This window comes from Gymnoscopelus microlampas (assembly GCF_963454915.1).
Source record: "Gymnoscopelus microlampas genome assembly, chromosome: 12".
Classification (NCBI taxonomy): domain Eukaryota; kingdom Metazoa; phylum Chordata; class Actinopteri; order Myctophiformes; family Myctophidae; genus Gymnoscopelus; species Gymnoscopelus microlampas.
Window position 1 is genome coordinate 29,942,694 of NC_139949.1, and position 8,687 is coordinate 29,951,380.

Sequence of the window (8,687 nt, forward strand, 5' to 3'; positions counted from 1 at the left end):
GCAGGACCCAATGGGCGTCCTCATTAATGCACAACATCTCTGAGGAGGTCTGCTGACTGTGCAGCAGGAACACGATCAGTCTGCAAACAATACTGATGACAGATTCCCGGCTGACTTCCTCCCAACTGATTCATCTAAGTCGGGCTGTGTGGTCTAATATGTTCACAATGTATACATGTGACCTACTTTATTATTATTATGTTTTCTTTACCACTTAAACCTTATAGTCTAGACTTCGCAAAATGGACCCTGAGTTGGCTCTGTAGTTGAAGCACTTTTTTCTGTCTACTCTACACAAAATTTGCCAAAAATAGCCAATCTACAAGCTCCCAATGTGTTCCAACGCGTTGTGAGCTTGTAAAGCTAATGTTCCCCCCAGAATATGGATGTTGGGGTTCAAGTGGTTAATATTTGTTTCTCTCAAACCTTTGACCAGACATCAAACATTGGGGTTTCTGAACATATACTGGCATGCTGTGGTGGACATACATTTCCCTTTCTTTATTTTTCTTCTTTTTACTGCATGGCTCTGCAGGAGGGTAGCCGTCTGTAAGAGGGTCGGTCTCTCTCTCTATGAGTGTGTGCGTGCGTGCGTGCGTGCGTGCGTGTGTTTACAGAGCTTATCTGGCAAGCCACTGGACCCATCAGCGCCAAACTTCGTATGCACACTGCCAGTATTATACTGCCAGTGAACAACTAAGAGATATACTGTAATTAAATTACATAAAAATATGTCAGATCGCATCTATGCATCAAAGGTTTTGTGACATGGGACCCTCAGTCATCTCGTAACATTTAAATATAAATGTTCATAATGAGGTCATAGGGAACTCTATGGGTAGAATATCAACACAAATATTGATATACAGTAGAGCCACTGCAAAAGTAACTATTAGCTCAGTAACTTGGCACCACCCCAAGCCCTGAACACCTGTGATATGGAGATGTGTCCTTGACCTAGCTTGGTGGGCTTAATAGGAGAGGAAGCATAAAATGGATCAGAGAGGGCCCACATGGTGTGGATTTTAGGTGGTTTGAACATATCTTGCACTTTGGGAAAATAAGAATGATTTTGTTGTTTTGTTTTTAACCACTTAAGCCCTATTTTAGTCAGTACGACGATGTCGCGCAAACATACAAGAGATTTAGTATAGAGTCAAATTAGTCAAATAAAAAGAAAAGGGAACAATAACTGAATGCACAGTGGCCAACAGTAAAAAGTTGCAATCAGGATTTTAAAATGTAGGACAGTCCCAGAAGAACAGTAATGAGTGTACCCAGTAATCTTCACAATTTAGCCATCGTTTATAGTTTAGAGATAAAATATATGAAAACTTAGACAGAATTTAGACAAAACGTAGCAGTGCACAGTGTCAGTGTTCAAAACACAACATGTTTGCCAGAATGCACTGCAATGCAGATGTTTGAATGCAATGAACTGTTGCTTCAGTGCAGCTGTATGATAAATAATTTAATGTTTCATTTAAAGTCCCCCTCCACAGGCACGTCAACCATAGAGCATCAGAATTCAATCTGGGGTTTCATATTCCATTTACTCTAATCAAGGTCTCAGAATGAAGAGAAAGATAAACTAGAACCATGTGTGTCTTTATGAGAGGGAATATGTTAAGTACGGAGTGGGGGGAGTGGTTTGGAGATCTTACATTTATTCTCTACGCTAGGCTATAATTTGGATCACAAAGGGAAAGAAACCTAATGCCAAAATATGGCATTAATCATGTAGTTGTGATCAAAGTTTCAAAGTGTTTATATTCAGTAGAAGAGCAGCTACTTTGACCACACATACTGTAGACAGTCAGAGATGGGTAGTATTTTAAATACGTACATGTATTTGAAATACGTATATCAAATCATTGTTTGTAATTTTGTATTTGTCTGTTACTGATTGGCTTATCCACCCTCAGAACAAATTCAACCAAATGAGAGGCAGAGTAGGGCGGGTCTTGAGACATACCGGTACTTCATATCACCTTGCCTCAACTAGTGAATGAAGCCTCATGGAAATATCCTTATACATTAAAGATAGTTTACTTTTGTGATAACCAAATTACTGCATAACCGATAAATGGTCAGAAAGTCTAATATTTGATTATTTAGGATGCTATACCTGTTCAGTATCCTAGAGTCGGTATCCTGGTCAGTATCCTGGTGTCAGTATCCTGCTCAGTATCCTGGCATTAGTATGGGTGCATCCACACCTGAGATACAAGTTGACACTAGTTGTCGCAAGCCCTTGTTCCGGTTCCGGCTATTTCTGCCCGTTACTCAATGAAAACCGGAACCCGGATATGCACTTCAGACGCGCATCGGGCGGTCTTTCTGGGTTTTCCCATAACATGGGAGTGGATGGGACCAGGAGTATCCTGGTGTCAGTATCATGGTCCTGGTGCCAATATCCTGGTGTCAGTATCCTGGTGTCAGTATCCAGCTCAGTATAGTGGTGTCAGTATCATAGTCCTGGAACCAGAATACTGGTCAGTATTCTGATGTCAGTATCCTGGTCAGTATCCTGGTGTCAGTATCGTGGTCATGCTTTATTGACATTGTCACAGTCAGACAGTGTCCTACCCGACACCAGGGTTGATATTAGTGGAAGAGTAGGGAGACTGCAGATATGCTAGTTATATTGTTTGAACATAACCATACAGATTGGTTACAATAACATTGTATTCATTCAAATAAGTCTGGGATTGTAGCCTTAAAATGCTGAGGCTGCTGGTCTAGCTACGAGCTCTGACATCTGTGCATCGGACTTCAACTGTTCCTAATGATCTACCCTAATTTCTCTCCATGCCTATTCATTTTGTGGTGTCAGTTGGAAATTAGTGTATATCTGATGCTTTGTTGATGATGTCACCTAGCGCTCCAAAATGGCCAGGACCACCATTGTCCACATACTGTGCTCAGTGGAAGTCCTTTGGAATTGGGCCAGATTGGGCCAGAGCATTACAAGAGTTGGCTTCCTTCAAAACACAATCTGCATTTCATTTGCTCATGTTTCAGTATTGTTTTGTACAATATTAGTAGGGAGAAAATAGCATATTCTATTCACAAGATATTAACAAAACGCTCCCTCTCTCTTTCTCTCACTTTCTCTGCAACTGTGAATCTTGGGATTAGATGTACGTACACATTGTTTTCAATAAGGAATGCTAACAATGCAACAAGCCATTTTAAGAAACCCAAGGGCCAAATGTTGAAATGTTTTCCCACATTTTGTAAAGTATTATAAAGAAAAAAAAGAAAGAAAAAAATGTGGAAATGTCAAGGTATCCCTTTAACCTTGGCCCAGATAAAAAAATAGAGTGCGGTTGCCTGTGTGTGTGTGTGTGTGTGTGTGTGTGTGTGTGTGTGTGTGTGTGTGTGTGTGTGTGTGTGTGTGTGTGTGTGTGTGTGTGTGTGTGTGTGTGTGTGTGTGCCTGCGTGCGTGCGTGCGTGCGTGCGTATGTGCAAATGTATGTGTGTGTGCGTGCATGCATGTGTATTTGGAATGCTGCCACATCAGTCTGGCCCTGCAAATCCCCAAACACTGACTTAAATACTCAACAGGCAAAACAATCCTAAAGCGAGCAGTGAGAGGATGAAGTCATGGTTACGCTATACTGTCTTCAAAGTCTACGAAATCGTACGAGTAAGGCTCTATTATTCTATGTTTTCATGCTGTGTTAGATATAATAGTGTGCAAAAGTCATTGTGTTAAGTGCAATGCTTACTGACAATGTGACATAATGAAAAAGGTTCTCATCCTTAAGTATTTAATCCTTAAATGAGTAGTTGAGAGTTCTAATTATAGGAGTTAATAAGTCATGATTTATAAACACGAGCAATCAAGGTTAGGATCCCACTAATCGAAACCTGCTGTGGCCAAACACTCTGAATCAAGGCTGGAAAATACATCAGCAGTGCCTCCATGCAAAAAGCAGACATTCAGGTCCTATAGAAAAACAGTCGCTGTGTGTGTGTGTGTGTGTGTGTGTGTGTGTGTGTGTGTGTGTGTGTGTGTGTGTGTGTGTGTGTGTGTGTGTGTGTGTGTGTGTGTGTGTGTGTGTGTGTGTGTGTGTGTGTGTGTGTGTGTGTGTGTGTGTGTGCACGCGTGTGCATGCGTGCATGCGTGCGTGCGTATGTGTGCGTACGTGCGTACAAGCAACATACTGTATGTTGAGGTGACATGATGAAAGTGTAACATGCTTGATTTGATTTGTATTGTAATGTTATTTTTAATAGGCAGAAATATTAAAAATGTACCCTGGACCATACTCACAAGGCTATTATTTGCACTAGCCTAGCCTACTGTCCATTAGCCTCATACAAAATATCATAATATAATGATTTGTCTTGTTGTACACTAAACCTCTTTGTCAAAAATAGTGACATGGTCATGACGCCACATGTTGTGAACTTGTAGATCTGTTATTTTCACTGAATGTTTGCTCTAGAATAGGCATGCTATATTTAAGAAGGGCTATCCGTACTACTACTAGAACTAGACCATACCCGGTGAGGGGCGCAGGCAAAAATAGTTGCAAACTTGGGGTTATTGCACGTCCAAAACGGGCTTCGAACACACAGCACAGGCGCGAGCCGTAGGTGCGCGCGCACAAACACAGCACACACACGGCCGGGCCGTCGCGTGAACACAGCACAGGCACGAGCCGTCAGCGCGCGCGCACACACACAGTTAGATCTGCCGTTGTTTTTTAAAAGGCTAATAAACAGCTGAGATTTGGTGAAATTGAAAAACGGGCTTCGCAGTTAAGTTCAGATGGTAATGAGGAATGGCTGTGTGCAAAATAAGATCAAGTGCTCCAGCCAGTGAGGAGAAACGGCACACAGACGAACGAACGAACGAACGACGAACGAACGAAGGCCACAGAGGTTAGTGAAATTATAGGAGGATAACTAGGCTATATTGTTCACCACAGTTGTCGTTATAGTTGTGTGGACTGTGCCAACCACTTCAATTAGAATGATATTTAAAACTACTGGTAAAAAAACGTTTCCCCCGGCCCATATCCATCCATATCCACGTACAGTACCTTGGAATTAGGTGAAGTTGTGCCAGAAACCCCTAAACGAGATTAAGAAGAGACAACAGCACAAGCTCTGGATTAATTCACATCCTTCTGTGTGTAAGTGTGTGTGTGTGTGTGTGTGTGTGTGTGTGTGTGTGTGTGTGTGTGTGTGTGTGTGTGTGTGTGTGTGTGTGTGTGTGTGTGTGTGTGTGTGTGTGTGTGTGTGTGTGTGTGTGTGTGTGTGTGTGTGTGTGTGTGTGTGTGTGTGTGTGTGTTTGAGGTTGAACTTGAAGCAGGCGTTTCTTATTTGCATCTATGGAAAACTTTACAGAATGCACAATGGTTTACATTATATTAGTCATAGAAGTCCCAAATTGGGTTAGAAAAATACAACATCAACTCTAGATTGCCTGAACAACTAAGAGATATGCATACCCTGTCCAGAATGACAGAAACAGAACCAAACGTAAATAAACACTTCACTGCAATCAAAGAAATTGGATGATGAATGTTTAAAGCAGGGCAACTTGAACGAATGACACAGATTATGTTTCTCTATTAGTTTCTAAGGTTGCTAACCATGAGGAAATCTATACTTTGAGTTATGAGCAAACATTCATTACAGAGAGGGAGAGTGCACTGTAGGTATTGTCATTAATCTTGTGAGGGCATACTTTGCATGTTCCTTCAGGTCCTTCGTGTCTTACTAATGCCGAATTTTTGCTCCGTTGTATGACAGGGTCCAGAAAATAGCCACAGATCTACAAGCTCACCATATTATTTGCAACATGTTGTGAGCTTCCGTCATACAAAGCTCGAACATATTTTTGTGAATGTTTTCTGGTCAAGCTAAAGACAAAGTGAAAGATTAATTATCCATGAACTCCACAAGTATTTTGGACAGCACTGCAGCATTTGATGTTTTGGAGTTTTGTTTTGGGCCAAAAGTATTTAGATGGACTAAAATGACTTTCGATGTAGTTGGCCTTTTTCATATACAGTAGCAATATATACCGGTACACTGCTAAATACATTTAACTCTGAGAGAAATGAATAGTGATTTTTTTCTCTGTTGTCAATTCTTTCCCTAACATATAACCATTTCCATGTGCTCCTCTCTGGAGCTTGTATAGGATTTTCAATCGCTTTGATAATTTCAGGCTAGCTAGACTCTAAAATTATTCTTTGGAAGCATAGGGTTGGATAAAAGCATAAAAGTGAACACAGGTTTGACTTAAGCCAACCAACCCTAAATCGTCATTCTTCTGTGCTGGAGATCAAAGAACTTTCATGAATGTTTCTCTGATGTACTTATCTAATCTAAAGTTTGGATATTAGAAAAAGAGAACCAATAGCTACCTCTGTAGATGACTATTTTGGTGGTAGACCAAACATCAGCCAGTAAATTCTCATTTCATGTTCTGGTGAAAATATCCTAAATTCACAATTTGTCAGTGGTTAAAGGATAAAAGTGGAGGCATTGCAAAACACTGTAAAGTAAATGTGTTCCCTGTTATTATTGAAATGTTCCAAGTAAACCACTGAAAACATGCATAATTTACTCCTGATTTCCATGGAAGCATCAATTGGTTTATGACTAAAGGCGTAAAATGGCTTATGGTAATGATAGCTGGAATTCCCCCTTCTTCATATTATTTTCCTCATTACATATGACTTGTTTGATAAAGTTGTGCAACACTCATATGCCATTGCCCCGTTGAGAGCTTGCGGTTGTGAAAGCAAACATAGTTTATAGAAATTCCTGCATTGTTGTTTTTAGGGATGCACAGGGACTGAAGACTCCATATCTGCCCTATTTTAGCATTATATCTGCTGAGCATAGCTATTCCCACAGCAAACCTCTTTCACAAACTATGATCCTTTAATTTACAAACCATTAATTTAAACACTGCTGGCACAATACTTTGTGTCAAGGGACACAAAAAGGTTGCATAGACAAAATTGAAATGCTTAACAAATGCTGACGCTGCAGAGTTGAATCAACCCAATGACCTTTCTCTGTAGACTGGATTTTTCAGTACAACAGGCTCCCAAAGACCTATCACCACTCAATACAGAGAATAATTTGTTTTATATGAGTCAAGTATTTGGGTTGCCAAGTTCTGATTTTAACCACAGAGGGCTTCTCTCTCTCTCTCTCTCTCTCTCTCTCTCTCTCTCTCCATCGTTCCTCCCCCCATCTCCCATTTCTAGTTTTGTGCATTCGTGAGACCAAAACCAAACCATTCACAGTTTTCTCTAAATGATTTTGGTGTCAGATTTTGGTCATGTTTTTATAATTTGGGGCACATTTCCTGCAATTCACATGCACACATGAAATGTTACCAGTGAATTAAATGTAAAGTGTATTAATTTCACCTTCTAGCAAATCAGTTTGTAGCTTTTGTCCGCAGTGCACAGTATACAGTGTGCAGCATGCTGTGTACAGTGTGCAGTTTACAGTGTACCTTCTGCACAGTGCAATGTACACTGTGCAGTTTACAGTGTGCCGTGCATATTGTGCAGTTTACAGTGTGACGTGCACAGTATACAGTGTGCAGTTTACAGTGTACAGTGTGCAGTTTACAGTTTGCCGTGCATATTGTGCCGTTTACAGTGTGCAGTGTGCAGTTCCCTGACAGCCGCTTTACCCTCTGAGCCACTGCCACCCAGTACTACCCGAAGATGAAGCCATTGCAAATAGCAACTATCATCACCTCAAATCTAGTAGGATATGACTATTGAATAGATGAGACTACAATTCCAGACTGAAATGTACATATTAAGCACATAATATGCACCGAATCATAATCTGCATTGATCAGATGTAGGTGACAAATGATAGAGACAAACAAAAAATCTGGAATCCCTTAACAGCGATGTGACAGTAATCTAGTTGTTATCCTATGACTTTATTGCCAAAACAACACTCAGCTATGTTCATGTGTCAGTCACCCCCACATGTTGATGAGATTCTGCTGTGCAGTCTGAAATCCAAAGTGAGACAGCTAACTGAAAGTGGGCCCAAACATCACATATTACAGCTCTGTTGCTCTAAGAGCTGTCATGGAATAAGTATTGAAATGCCAAATGCGTCTGCAAAGAAAGATAAACAATCAAATTATTTAAGCACAGCGAGGAAAATCAACACTTCAATCAACACATCAGTCAAAATTCAATCAAAATTCAATCAATGGATAAGAATAGATTATTAAATTATGTCTCTTACACATGAGGAAATGTTGGCTTGCTGAAAGCAACTATCCCATAAAGTAAAGTTTTAAGTACATCATGAGTACAGAAGTGCTGATTTATTGATGAGAGTTTATTTGATTTGAGACGTGTTTCATTTGAGAGTTATTTGTTCAATCAAATATGATGGGATCACATTCAAAAGAGAGGCCAAGGGCTCTCTCTGATCTTCAACAATAACTGCGGATATGAGCTCCACTTCCACCTTTCAAAGAACATCAGTGTGCCCTTTGTCCATCTCTATTTAGTTGAACGGTGTATGGTTGTGGGTACAGCACTGGGTACTCTGACAACGGACAATATGTACAAGAAGTAACGGGTATTGCATAAACAAATGGGGCATGCATTCCGAACTTGCATCGCTCGATCCTGAGTAGTAGTTCTAGTATTTTCAATTTACAC